A 21,561-nucleotide genomic window follows, 5' to 3' on the forward strand; every position below is an offset into this window, starting at 1 on the left:
CATGTAAGAAGCTTTGGCTTCCCATATTTTAACAGATTTTTTTCTCTACACATTAGTTTGTTGTTTTTTTTCCTCTCATTTCATGATGCTTTCATTCAACTGTTGGCATAATAATGGATTACAGTATAGTGAAGGAAAGAGTTGGGGTTTCAGATTAATACTTGAGTTTTCAATCCCTGCTTTTACAATTACTAACTGTACGACCTTGGACAAATTGCATTAACTCGCCGAGTATCAGTTTGTCTATAAAATAGGATGAAAATGTATAAAACACCTACTACATGTTTTCTGCAACCTACAAGACAGGAGAAATTGTTGCTGTTTTATCATCATGATTACTGTTTTGAAAATTAGGCTAAGATAATATAAAAATAGTATTTAGTGGGATTTGCTAATAGATTAAAGAGAATTAAATAAAACCTAAGGGTCAATATGGAGCAAAGATGTGCGGCTCAAAATAAAATCAGTCTTGTTCAATTTGACGTACATATCTCATTATATGCCATGTATTTTCACTCTCAAACTCATCTGTGTTCTGCATTAAATAATGAATTTCTTTGGAATGTGAGTGAAATTTTCCAGAAGTTATTAATTTAAAAGTAATTAATATGCAGATCAATTGCATGCTGTATCCTTTATTATTAGCTTCGAGGTCATCTGAGTTCTGTATGGCCTTTTAGTTTTCTTGTGTGTGTATGTGTGTGTATGTGTGTGTTTGTGCCTGCCTACCTGGCGGTAATAGGGAGGAAATTGGTCATTTTGCATAAACTTATACTAGGATGTTAATTAACAAGAATATATAGCTTTAACACAGTTCTAAAAATATATTTTTATAAAAGTTCTTCACCAGCTGAAGAAGTAGAGTTTTATTTCTTATTCTGGGTATACATCCAAAATAATTGAAATTAGGCTCTTGAAGAGCTTGCTGCACTCCCTTATTTGTTACAGCATTATTCACAATAGCAAGATGTGGGAACAACCCAAGGGTTCATCAACAGATGCATGGATACAGAAAATGTGCTATACGTGTACAATGTGATATTATTCAGCTTTAAAAAGGAAGAGAATCCTGCCATTTATGGACAATGTGGATGAACCTGGAGGACATTATGCTAAGCAAAATAAGCCAGTACCAAAGGTCAAATACTGCATGATTCCACTTGTATGAGAGGTCTTTATAGTCAACATCATAGAAGTAGTGAGTGCAATAGTGCTTGCCAGGGGCTGCTATGTTATTCATCAGCTATACGTTCTAGAGATCTGCTGTACAACATCGGACTTATAGTAAACAATACAGTATGGTGTATTTCAACATCTGTTAAGAGAGTAGATCTCATTTTAAGTATTCTTACGACAAAAATAAACAAAAAACACAAAAATGAGACACAAAGAAACTATGGGGGCTGGGTGCAGTGACTCACACCTGCAATCCCAGAACTTTGGGAGGATGAAGGAGGTAGATTACCTTAGGTCAGGAGTTCAAGACCAGCCTGGCCAAATCTATCTCTACCAAAAATACAAAAAGTTAGCTGGGCATGGTGGCGTGTACCTGTAGTCCCAGGTACTCAGGAGGCTGAGGCAGGAGAATAGCTTGAACCTAGGAGGTGGAGGCTGCAGTGAGCTGAGATCACATCACTGCACTCCAGCCTGGGTGACAGTGAGACTGTCTCAAAACAAACAAACAAACAAAAACAGAAAAGAAACTATGGGAATTCCTGGATCTGTACAGCAATTAATAGTGGTAATCGTAACAAGAGTGTTTGCATATGTTTAAACTTATCAAAGTGTACACTTTAAATATGTGTACTTTTTTATATTATCAGTTATGCATCAATAAAGCTGTTAAAAGTTTTAATTTATTTAAATTTGTGTTAACCTGTCACTTTGTGAGGGTCATCTACTTTTTATACAAAGTCACTGCAACCTACGTACTTAATTCTTTTGTACTGTTTTGAAATAAGCATACACTTGCAGACACATGTTTCTACAACATTCTTTGCTTTCCCAATAGGCAAGTTCAAACTCAGAAGGCAAAAGTCCAGCGGAAAGTACCAGAACTGAGGGAAAACTATTTGCCTAACCACCTACACCACTGAACACTTTCTTGGAATCTGCTGTGTGTTTAAGATGATATCCTACCCACATACGTAACCTTTACCTTTTTGCAAACCAAATCTGATTCTACAAGGAAAGCACACACAAAAAATATTATTCTCTCAAATTATATCAGATTTGTTTCCCCTCAAATTATCTCAGGCTAGTTTTAAAAATTGTAAACTCTCCCATATCAAGTGTCCAACCATCCACTGAATTTGGCTTTGCAACTTCAGTTTTTAGAGAAGGTGGTAAAGTCTCTATTTTTAAGGAGGAAAAATTAAGGGTTACTAAGAGATATAGAAATAAAACTGGATTTTTTTTTTTTTTTTGCTTTGTTTTACAGTGTTTCTGGAACTTTCCTTCTTTTCATTCCTCAATAGCTTTCCAGACTCTATCCTGAAGAGAATCTTCTTTTGTTAAAGTTGCCTTTGACCTGTGACTTGACTAAGCATGAGCTTTTTACAGTATATTGTGCTTGATCAGTCTATGAATTCAACCCAATTAACCATTTTCTCTGTGGAAATTGCTGCCATTGGCTCCCATGACATCACGCTTGTGTCCCTCTTTTAATCTTTCTGACAACTTTTACCCAGTCTTATTACTCCCTCTTTTTACTTCACATATTGTTTAATTATTGCTTCTTCCCTAGGGTTCCATTCTAAACTGTTTTCTTTTTCATTTCCCTGGAAAAATTCACTAAGCCATGAATAAAAGTATTAAGTGGACATTGATGAATGCAGACTTTCGGTCTCCAGCCCCATCTACCTGCCTGCCCTGGAAATACAAACATTTGAATGATTATTACATAAATAAATATATTTCTCACTTTTGCCACTGTTTTCCAAAACCACAGAAGCCATCTTTATTTCGGTCAGCCATTTTATTCTTGGCAACAAGCACAGTCCCTGGCACATGGAAGGTTCTCAATAAATCATCTTAGATGTTGAAGGAGTGACCTCTTTTTGGCATCTCCTGATGCCTTCTAACTTTAATCAGTCACCATATCTTTTTGCTTCTATCAACTCACATATATTTCAAATCTGCTTTTTCACTATCATCCCCAGTGACATTCCTTGGAGGAGTCAGTATCTCCTGCCTACCATCAGCCTTGACTCCACCCACCAAACTATCAGTGTTCTTACTTTTTAGACAACAAATATGGTAGATGTACTCTCCTGTTCTTGAATATTTAATGGATCCCAAATTCCTCTAGTAACAAATCTAAATGCCTTAGTCCATTCTTCAGGGTTCTCAAACCCTAAACTGACTCCAACCTCTCTTTCCAATCCCATCTTTTCAATATATTCGTCCTGTAATTCAGTAACTGCAGAAGTCTCAAGTGCCCTGAACACTCCATATTCTTTTTTTCCTATGTTGGTTCCCTCTGCTCTTTTGAACTTCTTTGTCATATGTGTCTTGAACTCTAACACTTATGTGTATCTTATACTTTTAACTTATAAAATCCTATTTTTTGACAGATTATTACCCAGTAGTCCTTGGGTGCAACTGATGAATGATGAATAGCATCATAACATGATGGTAAGTTCACATTCTCTGACTTTAGACTCCATCATCTTTTCTGCTAAGGGGACCCTGATTCCAGTTCCCAGCATATACTCACACTTTGCTCTTAATCATTTTTCATTGCCATCCCTCTCTGCTGACTGCATTCAGGTCACCTTTTCTGTATCACTGTGTTGACTCTGCTCAAACCACGGTCATAAAGAGATTTGTGGTAAATATCCTTTTATCACATGCATTGATCTTAGTAGTGAGTCAAAAACCAGGGTGACCTCATTTTCTTGTTTTTCTACTGTACCTTTAGTTATGGAGTGCATTTCTTGATTCATTTTTGGTATATCTCTCCACTCCTGAAAAAATTGTCACAGGTCTTCGAGAGGCTGAGTTGGAGGACAGCTCACATAGGTTGCTGTCTTTCACACACAAAATCAAGTCTCTTCATTTCTCCTAGCCAAGGTCCTTGGTCTAGGTTTGTCACTGTGAGAGTCTCACTTGAGGATTGAGGCTGTGGGAACCAGCTGTGAGTTCCATCTCCAAACGTCGTTTTCCCATGGGTCTCTCTGAATCCTCAGCCCAAAAAGCGTTTCTACTAGGCTTCTTAGATAACTAGCTTATTAAAATGATTCACAAACTTAAGCCAAGAAATATAAAGCCTATATAGAAAAGGTACCTCAAAATTAATATACTACTAGGAAGGCTGAAGTGGGAGGATCACTTGAGGCCAGGAGTTCAAGGCTGCAGTATGTTATGATCATGCATGTGAATAGCCACTGCACTCCAGGCTGGACAGCATAGCAAGATCTTGTTGCTAACATAATAATAATAATAACTTATAAATGACCCAAGAACGATTATCTCTTGTAGTTTTAAAAATGGATTATATGTATTCTCTGACATTGTTTGATAAGAAAGTACTAATGGTCCCACAGCATCCTACAATGATAGATGATTTGTGAGGAGTTTATGTCAGATTAACTAGCGAGACAATTTATAAATGTGGCTACTAGCAAGACAGATTCTGGATATCTTGAAAGACCAGGGGAAGAAAAAGAGATTTTCCCATATTCAGTGAGGTCATTTCTGCAGTTAGTGGTTTGGAGTGTGTCTCCTTAGCAGAGTTTAGCTGGATGGAATTTGAACTCACTCTAATATAATATGATGGAGTAAAATGTTTTGATCATCTGCCACTTACTGAGATAATAGTCTATTATCTATTTAGGCTTTCTTCAATTCATTTCTAAGTAGCAAAAAGGAAAACATCTGTAAGTTCATGGTGATTATAATGATGAAAGAGAAACTTTTGTTCAGAAATAGAGCTTTCCTTTAGGCTGAACCCCAAGAGAAATATTTTCTTTGCATCTTTATTACAAAGAAAAAAATGGCATAATATAGTGGATAACTATAGTGTACATATAAAGTGTAGAATCTACATCTTTCCTCTAACAAGTATAAATGTAGTAATAGTCATATGGATGTGTTTATAATGTTTTTAAGGTAATCATGAAATTCAATTGAGTAAAACTCTATAAACAACAGAAATACAGTCTATGTATGGTTCTGATGAATTAGCAAGAAGACTTAAATTTAAGATTTCTCAAATTCATAAAAGAGGTAGAGATTGTCGAAGGTGTTAGGGAATGTGTTTCCATAAAAGTTACATAGGAAACATAGGGACTTTGAGGATTATGCTTCTATAAGCAAATTTAGCAAAAGGATACCCTTAATTGCATAAAGATTACTGGAGACAATAAAATTACATACACATATCATGCTATTATGAAATCACAGGTGATCTGTGGGTAATTTATACTTTGTTAAACCCCAATAGATTTTTTTCTCTGTATCATGTTGATTCATTATTTATATTAGATTGGTTATCTATATTAACGAAGTTAAACAAAGGGGCCGAGTTTGTCTTTGCAAGACATTTTTACATTCTAACTATCCTTCAAGATCCACCTCAGGTACCATCACTTCCTAAATTTTCTTTCCCCTCTTTGTTTACATGTATAGTCTATTTTGCACAGTATACCTAACTGTATAATTGTATGCTTCAATTGTTTGAATCATGTGCACAGTTCTATTGTAGTTGAAAAATTTTCCTAATATAATACAGCTCAATAACAGGAGACTTTTAACATATGCCTTACATAAAGATGGAGTTTAAGGCCAAGACTCACGTACTCTATCTGGAAATCTAGGCAGCACAAATTCACGCAAGACTGAATGAGCCTTACAGGATCAGGTCAAGGTGGTAGAGTTTTGGAGACATTGAATGTTTTTGTTTCAGCACTGCTCAAAAGGGCTCTGCATGAAAATATATCTGTAACTCTGTACAAAATCATGTCCATTGAAACTTTTCACTGTTGCAGGGACATAGGTTTTATCTAACATTATTCTATTATTGCTTTTTACTACAGTGCAAAACAGAATGTAATTTTGCTTGAGTCTATGTTTTCTACTAGTATATATTTCATATGATTTATTAGTTATTCAAAATATTCTGCTATATTTTAATCATGAATCTTGATATTTCTCAACTTCCATAGTCCAGATTCAATACACACAATATTTCAATGGGGCATCACTGCTTCCATTAAGATTCTCCATCTCTGTCCTGGAATTTACCTTATCATTGAAATTACAGTTATGTGTAATGAACAAGCTAACTGCTCTAGCGTGGAAACATGAAACCTTATTTGTGATAATGAGATTTGACTTGTCTTCTTCCTCTCACTTTTAATAATATCATAATGTTGATGCATCTTAATGTAATTGGCATAAACAGTCTTAAGAAATGGTTTACTGCACCAGAAAACATAGATTAGAATTGAGATTATTATTGTTTTTCCAGACATTGACTTTTGGGGCCAGGCCAAATGGATTTCTGGTTCTTGGATTGTGCTAATCAATACAACTGTAGGTGTATGTTTTCTTTTTTTTTTTTTTATTTTTTTAAAAATTTTTAATTTTTTTATTATACTTTAAGTTCTAGGGTACATGTGCATAACGTGCAGGTTTGTTACATATGTATACTTGTGCCATGTTGGTGTGCTGCACCCATCAACTCGTCAGCACCCATCAATTCGTCATTTATATCATGTATAACTCCCAATGCAATCCCTCCCCCCTCCCCCCTCCCCATGATAGGCCTCAATGTGTGATGTTCCCCTTCCCGAGTCCAAGTGATGTCATTGTTCAGTTCCCACCTATGAGTGAGAACATGCGGTGTTTGGTTTTCTGTTCTTGTGATAGTTTGCTAAGAATGATGGTTTCCAGCTGCATCCATGTCCCTACAAAGGACACAAACTCATCCTTTTTTATGGCTGCATAATATTCCATGGTGTATATGTGCCACATTTTCTTAATCCAGTCTGTCACAGATGGACATTTGGGTTGATTCCAAGTCTTTGCTATTGTGAATAGTGCCACAATAAACATACGTGTGCATGTGTCTTTATAGCAGCATGATTTAGAATCCTTTGGGTATATACCCAGTAGTGGGATGGCTGGGTCATATGGTACATCTAGATCTAGATCCTTGAGGAATCGCCATACTGTTTTCCATAATGGTTGAACTAGTTTACAATCCCACCAACAGTGTAAAAGTGTTCCTATTTCTCTACATCCTCTCCAGCACCTGTTGTTTCCTGACTTTTTAATGATTGCCATTCTAACTGGTGTGAGATGGTATCTCATTGTGGTTTTGATTTGCATTTCTCTGATGGCGAGTGATGATGAACATTTTTTCATGTGTCTGTTGGCTGTATGAATGTCTTCTTTTGAGAAATGTCTGTTCATATCCTTTGCCCACTTTTTGATGGAGTTGTTTGCTTTTTTCTTGTAAATTTGTTTGAGTTCTTTGTAGATTCTGGATATTAGCCCTTTGTCAGATGAGTAGATTGTAAAAATTTTCTCCCATTCTGTAGGTTGCCTGTTCACTCTGATGGTAGTTTCTTTTGCTGTGCAGAAGCTCTTTAGTTTAATCATATCCCATTTGTCAATTTTTGCTTTTGCTGCCGTTGCTTTTGGTGTTTTAGACATGAAGTCCTTGCCCATGCCTATGTCCTGAATGGTACTACCTAGGTTTTCTTCTAGGGTTTTTATAGTATTAGGTCTAACATTTAAGTCTCTAATCCATCTTGAATTAATTTTCGTAAAAGGAGTAAGGAAAGGATCCAGTTTCAGCTTTCTACATACAAAGAGACTTAGACTCCCATACAGTAATAATGGGAGACTTCAACACTCCACTGTCAACATTAGACAGATCAACGAGACAGAAAGTTGGCAAGGATATCCAGGAATTGAACTCATCTCTGCACCAAGCGGACCTGATGGACATCTATAGAACTCTCCACCCCAAATCAACAGAATATACATTCTTCTCAGCACCACATCACACTTATTCCAAAATTGACCACATAATTGGAAGTAAAGCACTCCTTAGCAAATGTAAAAGAACAGAAATTATAACAAACTGTCTCTCAGACCACAGTGCAATCAAACTAGAACTCAGGACTAAGAAACTCAATCAAAACCGCTCAACTACATGGAAACTGAATAACCTGCTCCTGAATGACTACTGGGTACATAACAAAATGAAGGCAGAAATAAAGATGTTCTTTGAAACCAATGAGAACAAAGATACAACATACCAGAATCTCTGGGACACATTTAAAGCAGTGTGTAGACGGAAATTTATAGCACTAAATGCCCACAAGAGAAAGCTGGAAAGATCTAAAATTGACACTCTAACATCACAATTAAAAGAACTGGAGAAGCAAGAGCAGGCACATTCAAGAGCTAGCAGAGAGCAAGAAATGACTAGGATCAGAGCGGAACTGAAGGAGATAGAGACACAGAAAACCCTCCAAAAAAATCAATGAATCCAGGAGTTGGTTTTTGGAAAAAATCAACAAAATTGACAGACCGCTAGCAAGACTAATAAAGAAGAAAAGAGAGAAGAATCAAATAGACGCAATAAAAAATGATAAAGAGGATATCACCACGGACCCCACAGAAATACAAACTACCAACAGAGAATACTATAAACACCTCTACGCAAATCAACTAGAAAATCTAGAAGAAATGGATAATTTCCTGGACACTTACACTCTTCCAAGACTAAACCAGAAAGAAGTTGAATCCCTGAATAGACCAATAGCAGGCTTTGAAATTGAGGCAATAATTAATAGCCTACCCACCAAAAAAAGTCCAGGACCAGATGGATTCACAGCTGAATTCTACCAGAGGTATAAGGAGGAGCTGGTACCATTCCTTCTGAAACTATTCCAATCTATAGAAAAAGAGGGAATCCTCCCTAACTCATTTTATGAGGCCAACATCATCCTGATACCAAAGCCTGGCAGAGACACAACAAAAAAGAGAAAATTTTAGACCAATATCCCTGATGAACATCGATGCAAAAATCCTCAATAAAATACTGGCAAATCGGATTCAGCAGCACATCAAAAAGCTTATCCACCGTGATCAAGTGGGCTTCATCCCTGGGATGCAAGGCTGGTTCAACATTCGCAAATCAATAAACGTATGTTTTCAAGATTAATTTTATGACCATTTTTTTTATCTCAATAGCAAGAACATTTTTCGTTCTGTTGTCTATTGGAACGAGTGAATTAGTTTGGTAGAACATTAGAGGGTAAAAACTATAAGAAGGCAAGTGAAAAAATTCCCTTTCCCCTACTTTTATCTTTTGCCCTTGCTTTATTCCTTTTCTTGTAGAAGCAGCAGGGGAAAGAGGAGAATCCCATTTTCCCTGCTCCTCCTATGTGTAGATAGTAGGAAATTAAGTGAAAAATAAATGTTTTACTTGACCTCTTATTGATTATCCATATTAGATGAAAAGAAATAAATAATGGGAGAGATTACTCTCTAAAAAATATTAATTCACAATAAATTTGGCTAAAATACCTTAACAAGTAACCAGTAACTGACCTGTATTTGACCAAAGCTATATCCTTGTTATATATACTAGGACACCCATGGACACTATTTTTACGTGGAAGTATACTAATAATTGCTTAAGGTAGAACCTCATTTGGGAGGACAGATACCTAAAGCCTTCAGTGTCTTGGGAAACCTCTTGGGAAAGCTCTGAGATCAGTGGGCGGTAGCCCACGGCTTGTCTCTGTTTGGTCTAGTGCTTAAGTGAACTTGCTAACTAAAGCCTTCCTTCCTCCTGTGTAAGTGAGTGAAAAACCTGTCTCATTAGTTGCTCTCCTGGCTAAGCGAGTGAATCTGATGTGTATGATTTGCATCCACTGGGTCTGAAGTTAAATGTTGAGGTTTACTACTTATTTTCTGAAGATCAGAGATCTTCAACTTCAGACTACTATGCATTTTGAGTTATTTGTAAATTTCTAGATATTTTTGAGGGTGCCCAGCTAGAGTGACATTTATTCCTGGATTTTATCATCTCACATACAGCACAGAGCATTATCTATAAATTATGCCCATATTCTCCCTTTGTGGATATGTGTAATGTCATTTATAAAAAGAAATACAGCTGGGCGCGGTGGCTCAAGCCTGTAATCCCAGCACTTTGGGAGGCCGAGACGGGCGGATCACAAGGTCAGGAGATCGAGACCATCCTGGCGAACACAGTGAAACCCCGTCTCTACTAAATATACAAAAAACTAGCCGGGCGAGGTGGCGGGCGCCTGTAGTCCCAGCTACTTGGGAGGCTGAGGCAGGAGAATGGCGGGAACCCGGGAGACGGAGCTTGCAGTGAGCTGAGATCCGGCCACTGCACTCCAGCCTGGGCGACAGAGCAAGACTCCGCCTCAAAAAAAAAAAAAAAAGAAATACTTCATTATACATTTGTTCTTAGTGGAGGTTCTGTTTTATACCTTAAGAACTTTGAAGAAATGTGTGTGTGTATGAATTCATGTGTGTGTTTGATATCATTATGAGTATGCTTATGGTAATGAAGGAAAGAAAGAAAAGAATAAAAGTTAGGTGGGCATACAGAGTAGTAAGCATCTTGAAAACAAATAAAATCACAGTAATAAACACATGGTTTAGAATGCATAATAATTATATTGATTTTCAATTTGTCAAATAATCTGGGCTGTCATATTCCTAAAGTAGGCATGTTAATAATAGCATCATGCTGATTTAAAAGTGTATACAAATAATCCTTCACCAGACACATTCCTTCAATTAAACATCTGTTATACTAAATATATTACATATATTAAATTTTTGGTATAGCACAGTGTGGAATTATTTGTAACTTACATGTATAGTATAATATTGGTATTAGTGTGTTATAGATAGACTAGATCTTAGAAGCCATCTAAACCTGGGATTTTAAATAGGTATTTTGTGTTAATGCTTTTGAAATGGTAGTGGTTGTGTGGAATATTGTTTGAGAATTCTAGGTCTGCATATGGATTAGGAAAAAGAATTCTATAATTGATTACTTATGTAGGCATGGACCCAGCATAGAGAATGTTGGCAAGTATATTAGGTGTTTTGACATCTCTAATCTATGTCAATATCCTGAATTTACAGAAAAAAAAGACAGGCATTTATGTAACACTTCAGAGATTGTGCAACTCATTCACATATGCTGGCATAGTTTCTTTTCAACAGTTCTGTAAAGTACGCAATATTTCGAACCCCTAGAAAAAAGACAGCTGCTTTTGTCCCCTGGTTGGCAGTGATCATTTGTGGATCTTGGATCTGAATTCCAGAAGCTCCACAATACTATTCTCACAACAGCACATGCCAAAAGATGTCCCCACTAGTAGCCACTCATTCATATTGCTTCTGTCTACATTCAAATCTCAGGTGAGATTCAGTTGACCAATGAAACCTGGATATTTGTCCTCCCACAACTGCAAAGGAGTCTAGGAAATGTACATTTCTTAGACCATGTTCTCCAGAAAGCAGAGCCTGAGGCAAGGATTAACATGTTGACACTTTCTTTGAGAAGTACAAATCCAGCAGTGAGGGTAAAGAAAATGAGCAGAGAAAGGTGCTATGATGCATTTCTGTGTCGGTTCCTGTGTTCAGGATGTGTATCCACTGGTCTGTCATACTTCTCCAGAGCAGTTAAAAAGAGGAACTGATTCAGGGTGATCTTTAGAAGGGAGAAAGGAGGAGAAATTTATCTGTGGAGCTTTATCCCATATACGTTTCCTATTTTACTAGATTGCCCTCACCATGGGCCAGTTCCCTCAGACTTTCAACTTGTATAATTCAGGTCACTGTTGAATCCCACTCTTGGTACTGTGGCATTTCCTCTAGGTCTGGAAATGTAGGGGAAACTTAGGGTGGATTGCTTCAACATCTGAGGGGTGTGGAACATGTGGCCCGGAGCTTCATCTCAGCCTTCACCCAGCCTGCAAGCCCAGCAGAGTGGTGGCACAGTTCAGAATGGGTGGCACCTTTAGAAGGAAGAAGGCAGTGGAGGGAATCTAAGGATACATATCACGTTTTTACCCTATAGAGACAGGTTTTTGGTTTCAATCTTAGGAAGGCTGTTTTCTCAATGTAGAAAGCTACCATGACATAGGGAGGGTACTCAAAAGATGTTGGGCACACCCAGTGGCAGATGTTCATTACCACCTCCCGCACCCGATCACCCAACTAAAGCATGTGTCCCTTGTCCCTCCCTCCACAGCTCCCTAGGGCTTTTCTTCCTTAGAACTTACCAAAATCTAAGCTTCACTAAGGCAGTGTTACTTCTGTTTGATCACCATTGTATACACAGGAGTGAATACAGTGCCTGGTACAATGTAATAAGTTTGGATAAACATTTGTCGATTGGATGAATGAATGAATGAATGAATACCAGATAGCAAATTATGAGCTAAACAATGGTATGGGTGGTTATCACAGGGATGAAGATAAAGAAAATAATCTTCACCCAACTTGGAAAAGTTTCACAGAAGAGGTGGGACCTGGGTTAGGCCTTGGCATATAGTTTTAACCAGAAAAGTAAAGAGAGTAGAGATACTCTAGGCAGAAAAGCCATGAAAGTAAAGATACATATGTGGAAATGGTCTTCATTTGTTCATAAGATGATGAAGAAACCAATGCTCTATCAAATTTCTGGCAAACATGTTCATACATATATTTATCTATGGATTTCTGCTGATCTCTAATTATCTTCCTGACTGAGAGGTCTACAAAGCATTGTATTGGAAGCAGGCCTCAATTCTATCATGTCCAAACCTCTCCTGAGAGACATTTTCCTTCAGTGACCTGGGAAGCTGAACTTTCTTAATTGGATTAGTGGCATTTTGCTGTTTCAAACTGAAACAGGATCTACTGCCCTATACTAGCTAGCACTTTATAATCTACATCTATTTTGTGGTCATTGTCGAAGTATCAGAGCTAACCCAGGGAGACAGGAAGTGGCATTAGAATTTTTTCTGTTTTAGCCCTGCTTAGAGATGTAGTCCAAGATAATAAAAACAGTGTGACCTTTCTAGATCAGAATACTTTTTTTGCTGTAGAGCTGAGGTTCACAAAGAAAAGTCTAAAGGAACTTTTCAGTGATGTGGGGTGTATATCTCTTGGGCACTTAATATTGCAAAGGGCCTTAGATTCAACCCACTTGCCCTCGGCTATTTTTTTTTAATGAGAAAGTGAATCCTACAAACTTTAATCCCATTTACCGAAATATCAAAGCAATCTGTACTTTATATCAAATAATTATATCTGAGGTAAGCTTAGGAAATTTAGCCATTTGTTGAGGGTTGTTTTTCCCATAACAAAGTCTCTAAATAGAATTATCAAGACTATCAAATGTTAATTTGTCAAGAGAAACAGAATAGCTAATAAGGATAATTAGATTTATATTGTAAATAGAGTATTATCATGAAGGCTTCCACGTCTCCTAAAGGAAGTAAGACTGAAATATGACTGCAGGGAAGTCTTAATCAACCAAACTCTAGAGTCATTTTCTCTTCAATGTACGACAGAATCTTGCTCTGAGGCAGTGTTAGGGAGAATGCCACCCTGGCATTTTAGAACTCTGGTCTTCAGTTGTGACTTACCTCCTGAAGAAAAGCACCCTCATTCATTGAATAGACAGGGAAAGGTGGCTGCCTGGCTTTCCTGGCTTTTCTGGTTAAGAAGAGAGATGAGCATACAGCTTCTATCCCTGCCCAAGGGTGGACACCAGCCTGCTGGCAGAATTTCCAAAGATTCCAAGATTTCTCGGGGATGAGGCTTCCAGTGACTTTTTCCTCCAAGAGTAGACATTGATCACCTTGTAGCAGAAGCTCAGAATACCTAATGCTTTTTCTGCACTTCTAGGAATCTGAGAGCATTTGCTCTACACCTTGTATTCTATCTGATCATCTCTTGCTCTCTTCCACTCTAAATGTTTCTTCTTATAACATTAGCCTGGTGAATTATAATTATTTGAGAATTTGGTCCGAGGTACAATTTTTAATTGCTTTTGTGAAAACCAGTACCTGTTATTTGCATTGCAGGTAAGTTATTTCAATTTTAGGGCAGGGATTAAAAATTTTTTTCGTCAATATTCAGCATCCCAAAGAAGACAGAAAGAGAAGGAGGGGTTTGCTAAAAGAATGAGATTAGAAAGAAAGCTGCTGACAATAAATTTTTTTCCTCAGGAAAAATCAGAAAACTTCCCTTGTTCTCCTTCCTTGGCCCTTAATTAACGTGACTACCCATGGGAAGAGCAGCTGTGTCAGCCACTTCCCTTTCCTGTCTTTTTCAATGAAAATGACCAGAAACTGAAAGAAGTTCGCAGTGTGGCAACTGAGCAATCTCAATTAAATAGCCTTGAAGATCACAGGTTAATTGGTTGGATCCTTGATTATTGAAAAACTGATTGAAGACGGACAGCTTCCCCTTGCCACGTACTGGCTAACCCCACTAGTTCTCTCACTTTTCTCTTCCACGTGACTGTTGGACTCCATGCTTCATGCTTCCTCCTCCGTCTCTATATTCTCCATTTAGTTACTTTAAAAAAAGCTTTATATACATATAAAACTTTATATATATAATATTTTATATATATACATATGTATACACACACACACACTCAGTTTTGAAATTGTGAAACGAAACACCCATAATCCTATTGCCCAGAGATAAGCATCTTTAACATTTTCTTTGGCATTTGTTGTGCATATATATGTAGTTAGTTTTGTAAAGTTAGAATCATTCTGTATATTTTATAATAGTATAACTATTTCTCACATGAATATACACTTCTATAGTAAAATTTTGTATGACTATATGTTCTTCTATTGTATGAAAATCCCATTATTCGGTCTAATTTTGAGATTTATGTTGTTTTGAAATCTTTTGCTGTCATAAATAAGACTGAAATGAACGTTTTAGCATTTAATATTTTATATATATCTCTGAGAATTTCCTTAGGGCAAATTTCTCAAGGTAGAATTTTCAAATCAGATTATAGATATTCAAAGAGTCTCCAGAAAGCTATTATTTATTTATTCCCATTTAATGCCAAATAAGTGTTGATTTTTCAACATAGCATTATGCCATACAATATTAAAGATGAAAGGCCTTATGTTTGATTCAACTTTTTAAAAATGGAAACTTTTATAAGGAAAAATTAAATTTCTTTAATTTGCATAAATGTTCTTGACTTCTTCAGTTTTAAAATTAATTTGGTCAATACTGCCATGACATGAGTCTCTTTATGAAGTATTGACAAATTAAAATTAAGTACTTTTCCTTTTTTTTAGGATCACAGATAATCCTCCAGAGAAGAGCCCATATATAGGATCTGTGAGTCTGAACACAAATTCAAAAGTCTCATCCCTCCTTGACCTACCAGCAAATGCACTAAGAAAACAGTATCTGACCCCCCCTATAGCGGATAGCAGCAGAACACAGGTTATGAGCAGTCATGCTGTGCTACAAATTTAGTTTCTTCACCACTCAAAAAGAAAGAAGACAGAGCATTATACTAAACCTCTGTGGAATCTTCAGTGCCCCAAACCAACAACCAACAGGCATATTGCATTTTACATGAATGGATTCATTACCACTATCATGACCAAAGAGCAGTTACAAGGCATCCTCTTGTGGTACTAGTACAAAACAACTAGAGAATTAATGCCCCTACTCTGGAGCTGCTTGCTGAAGTCTCTTCTAAGATCTGCCAGTAGCAAGCAGTGCTCATAACAAAACCATGACATTGAACTTGACGCAAGTAGAGAAAACAAAGGAAAACATGCTACCCTAGTAACTACCATATAACTACCTAGAACAGAATAATTACAAAGTGAATAGGGACACAGAAGAAAAAAGAATATAAACGGTTTCCTGATGCCACAGTGTGGCATTGCTATAGAGGACTAAGAAACAACTAAAGCTGACAAACCAGTCTGGCATGGAACTAAGAGGGAGGGTAGTTCCTTCTCAGTTAAGCTTTATATTGGTGGTGCATTTAAAAGGTAGCATCACATCAGCAATAGCTTGCAACAAAAAATAATCATGGGATGTAATTTGATGTATGCTTAGGATCAAAAGAACCAAGAATCTTTGCCCATTGACAATTTAATCAGATGTACACATGGATCATATCACATGCATATACTTAGTTTAAGTCATTTACACCAAGCTAACAGAAAAAGGATAGCAATTCCAAACATTTTGCTAGCACGTAACTTTGCAAAAAAAATTAAATTGGTAAAGAAAAGAACCAAGCAGTTTTACATTTTTGGTGCTTGTTTTCAAGCTGCTTCCAAATTTATAAAATCACTTCCCTTTATAACAAAGGACTTTCATAATCTAAATATCAAATGAAATACTGCTAGCATTTAAAGAGTTTATCAGACACATACAATTACATTCAATGAAATTATGAGTGAGCTACAAAGTGGAAGATTAAGAATTCACACTGATAAAACCTCAAATAAATTCAAGCTTTTTAGCTAACAAAATGTGTCCTTACCAATTTTTTAAATACAGAAGGACCCATGAAACACACAGCAAAATTCAATGTTCTATGCTAAATACAGAGAATTGTATAGTTCACAGCGTGACGTACATATATTATCACGTTTCCTCCACAATGCTTACAGCTATTAACGCAAAGCAGAACACGTCTCCACATTAACCTACGTTTTGCTGTATTTAACAAAGACTGCCTTCCTGCATGAAGGAAAGAAGTGACTCTTGAAATACGGAGTGGAATTTCTTTATCCAAAATAAGATTGAAGCACTGGCAGACCCACAGCAGATGATCAGGAGCCACATGCTTAATGGACAAGACCAATTCTTTGTATTCAGTCTAATAATCATGTCTCAAATTTTTAGACTGTTGTGCTTGTTGCCCTCCCAGTCCAACCTCTTCATCAGCAACTGGTGCTGCTTCAGCTCCAGCACTGGTAACTAGAGCACTCTCTGACACAGGCTGGTCAATAGGTACCGACTGATGAGGAAGTACAGCTCCTACTCCGAGACAGACACTGGGCATCTGGCCACGAGGGCTCAGCCAAGGATGGGTGCAGGGCAGGAGGTGGGAACAGGTGGTGGACAAAGCATTCAGGTGCCATGAGGCCAGACCAGGCCAGGGTCAGGCCTCCACCCCAGGTGCATGCCACAGCCAAGCTGTGCAAGCCAGAAGAGTATAAGTTAATGTATTTTTTATCTGCGATATGTGAACTTACTTATAAACAGTATTGATAATATTACTTTTTTTTTTTTTTTTTTTTTTTTTGAGACAGAGTTTTGCTCTTGTTGCCCAGGCTGGAGTGCAATGGTGTGATCTCAGCTCACCGTAACCTCCACCTCCTGGGTTCAAGAAATTCTCCTGCCTCAGCCTCCAGAGTAGCTGGGATTACAGGCATGCACCACCACACCCGGCTAATTTTTGTATTTTTAGTAGAGACAGGGTTTCTCCATGTTGGTCTCAAACTCCCGACCTTAGGTGATCCGCCTACCTTGGCCTCCCAAAGTGCCCGGGATTACAGGCGTGAGCCACCGTGCCCGGCCTACCTCTTTTTATTTTACCCATTTTATAAGGAAAATGATGTGGAGTTAATTTTTATTTTTTGACTAAACTTGAATTAACTTTATTCATTGACATTTAATGTATGTATATATAAAATATACACTAGCCATTAACATAAAATATCAAGTTTTTATGTGTATGTGTGTTTATGTAAATTTTATCTTATTCCCTTTCAATTGTAACACATAATGCTAAATCTAACATAGTCAAATTTGTCAATAATTTCTTATATGATTTTGGCCATTTAAAAAAGTGTTTAGAAAGACCTTCCCCACCACAAGATCAGGTTGTTAATACTGAGCTACATTTTCTTCTGGTTTTCTATGATTTTGTTTTTTACAGTGCACTATTTAACCAACTTTGAAAGATTTTTGGCAAATAGGATAATGTAGAGACAATATTTAATCCTCAAAGCGATAAGAATTACCCTTATAAGCTATATTTCCCTGTCTTGCCATGGGATACTCTCTTGATGTGGTAATTCATTAACTGAAATTTAATTTTGTATATTTGCTGAGAATAATCAGCTGAAGGGCTTCAGGATTCTAGTGGCAATGGGAAAGTTTGAAAGACAGTGGCCAGGTAGTTACCTCTGGCCCCACCAGAATTCTTGTAGACTTGTACAAGGAGCTATGAACTCACATTCTAGCAGGTAAAGGACAGATGATGGAACTACCAATATCCAGCACTGTTGGGGCCCAAGAGAAAGTAGCTTTCCCTAACTGTTGCTATTATTTCAACCACTACTCATACTTTAATACTACCATGTCCACCACTCAAAATTTATTGAGATCTTACAATGTTTAAGATTATACTAAGGACTTTATATACAATACATATGTGAAGATTACAAATATTTATTTATTTATTTTATTTTAATTTTTTTTCTTTTTAAAAACAACTTTATTGGGGAAGTTGACAGATAATAAACTATAAATGATTAAAGCATATATTTTAATACATTTTGATTTGTATATTCACATGAAGTCCTCACCATGATCAAGATAGTAGATGTTTCTATCACCCCTGAAAGTTTCCTTATTCCTGTTTATCATCCTTCCCTATCACCCACTCCTGTTCCTGGGTAATCACTGATCTGCTTCCTTTCTCCTCTCCTCTCCTCTCCTCTCCTCTCCTCTCTCTCTCCTCTCCTCTCCTCTCCTCTCCTCTCCTCTCCTCTCCTCTCCTCTCCTCTCCTCCCCTCCCCTCCCCCCCCTCCCCTCCCCTCCCCTCCCCTCCCCTCCCCTCCCCTCCCCTCTTCTGACAGAACTTGGCTCACTGAAATCTCTGCTTCCTGGGTTCGAGCGATTCTCCTGCATCAGCCTCCCAAGTAGCCAGGATTACAAGCACATGCCACCACGCCCGCTGATTGTTGTATTTTTAGTAGAGAAGGCGTTTTGCCATGTTGTCCAGGCTGGTGTTGAACTCTTGACCTCAGGTGATCCGCCCGGCTGGGCCTTGCAAAGTGCTGGGATTACCGACGTGAGCCACCACGTTTGACCTGCTTTCTGTCACTATAGGTTAGTTTGCATTTTCTAGAATTGTCTTTCTTTCTTTCTTTTTTTGGGGGTCAGACTTTATTCACTCCATGTTGTGTGTATCAGTAGTTCATTCCTTTATATTGCTGAGTAGTATTCCATAGTATGGATATGCCACAGTTAATTCATCCATTCATCTGTTCATGGGTATTTGAGTTGATTTCAATTTTTAAATATTACTAACAAACCTGCTACGAACATTAATGTACAAGTCTTTGTATGAAAGTATGCTTTCATTTCTCTTGGTAAATACCTAGGAGTAGAATAACTAGATCATATTATTGGTGTAGCTTTAATTTTTAAGAAACTGCCGTATTTTTCCAAAGTGGTTGTATCATTTAATATTTCCATAAATGGTATATAAAAGCATATTAATTCCTCCACATCTTCATTGACACTTTGTGTAGTGAGCCTTTACAATTTTAAATATTAATAATTACATGTAGTATGATATGGCTTTAATTTTGCATTTCCCTAATGATTAATGATGTTGAATATATTTTCAAGTCTTTATTTGCCATCCATATATTTTCTTTAGTGAAGTTTCTGTTCAAAATTTTTGCTCTTACTGAGTTTTCAGAGTTCTTCAGATATTTTTGATACAAGTCCTTTATCAGATATGTGATGGCAAATATTTTCTCCCAATCTGTGCTTGTCTTTTCATGCTGTTCAGTGTCTTTGAAGACTGAAAATTTTAAGTTTTATAAAATTCAGTTGATTAATTTTTAATTTTTATAGTGCATAGTTTTTATGTTTTGTCTGAGAAATACTTGCCTACCCCATAATCACAGGTTTTCTTCCTTGTTTTTTCTCTGAAAGTTTTAAGATTTTAGGTTTTTCACAAATGTTCCATTTTGTGTTAATTTTTATGTGTGGAGGTAGATATTGACTTGTCAATTACATTGGGTTTCTTTTTCCACATAGACGATGATGGTAATGGCGAATAATGATAGCTCTACGTCAATCTGAGGAGATTTTATTTTTGCCTCATTTCACTGGCTGGAACCTGTTAGACAGTGTTTAATAGAATTGGTGCGAATGAGCATTTTTGTCTTATTCCTGATGTAGGGGTAAAATAATATTTAGTCTTTCACAATTAAGAATGATGTAAGAGCTTTCGGCTGGAACTGCCATCTTTCAGTAATTTGTCAAAATGACAAACACAAAGGGAAAGAGGAGAGGCACCCAATACATGTTTTCTGGCCTTTTAGAAAACATGGAGTTGTTCCTTTGGCCACGTATATGCAGATCTGTAAGAAAAGTGATATTGTAGATATCAAAACAATGGAATGCCCCACAAGCGTTACCATGGCTAGACTGGGAGAGTGTACGGTGTTCCCCAGCATGCTGTTGGCATTGTTGTGAACAAACAAGTTAAGGGCAAGATTCTTGCCAAGAGAATTAATGTGTGTGTTGAGCACATTAAGCACTCTATAAGAGCTAAGATAGCTTCCTGAAACGTGTGAGGGAAAATGATCAGAAAAAGAAAGAAGCCACAGAGAAAGGTGCCTGGGTTCAACTGAAGCTTCAGCCTGCTCCACCCAGAAAAGCACACTTTGTGGGATTCAATGGGAAGGAGCCTGAGCTGCTGGAACCTATTCCCTGTGAATTCACGGCATATTAGGTGTTAAAAAAAGAAAAGACCTCTGGACTGTGAAAACGTTTCTCTTCATTGAGTAGAAGTGTGGTATCCTCTTCCCCAAAGCAATATTTAAAGCAAATTTTAATTGTGTCCTAATTCATTATGTAATATCTTTACTATTCAAATGTAATGTATTTCTTGCTGAAAGATGTGAGGTAGCTTATTGTGCAACAAATTACTCAGTTGGTTAGAAAATGGCCAGGTATTATGTATGAAATATTTGTACTGGTTTGAAGATAGTCCCTCTAAATCATCAAAGAAGAAATAAAATAATTTACAAAAAAAAAAAAGAATGATGTAAGCTATGTGATTTTTATAGGTGTCCTTTATCTGGTTGAAGAATTCCCTTTTATTCTTAGTTTACTGAGAGGTTTTTATTTTTTGTTTTAAATTAGAAATGAATGTTGGATTTTGTTGAATACTTTTGTAATTTTTCTTTCAAGATCTATTAATATCATGAATACCTTTGACTGATTTTTGAATATTAAAGTAAACTTTTTTTTCCTAGGATAAGCCTTATCTAGTCATGCGATACTTACACATTGTTGGATTCGATTTGCTCACATTTTGTTCTGCTTTGGGATATTGCCTACAGGTTTTTGTTTTGGGGTTTTTCACATGCACAACAACACCCTCCATATTCCAACTTTATAAAGAGCATATTTGAGTTGTGTCTTAGAGAAGTTAAGTAAATTGTACAAAGCTTAAAATCTGAATGTGTAATCCTTATTCTATGTTGCATGTTAATAATAAAAAGTAAATTT

General features: G+C 36.9%; 1 pseudogene; it reads left to right on the top strand.

The window, feature by feature from the left end:
* Positions 1-20,308: 20,308 nt before the first annotated feature.
* On the top strand, positions 20,309-20,779 carry LOC117072162 (annotated as a pseudogene).
* The last annotated feature ends 782 nt before the right edge of the window (positions 20,780-21,561 follow it).

Source organism: Trachypithecus francoisi, unplaced genomic scaffold (genome assembly GCF_009764315.1).
Source record: "Trachypithecus francoisi isolate TF-2019V2 unplaced genomic scaffold, Tfra_2.0 Lachesis_group4, whole genome shotgun sequence".
NCBI classification, from domain to species: Eukaryota; Metazoa; Chordata; class Mammalia; order Primates; family Cercopithecidae; genus Trachypithecus; species Trachypithecus francoisi.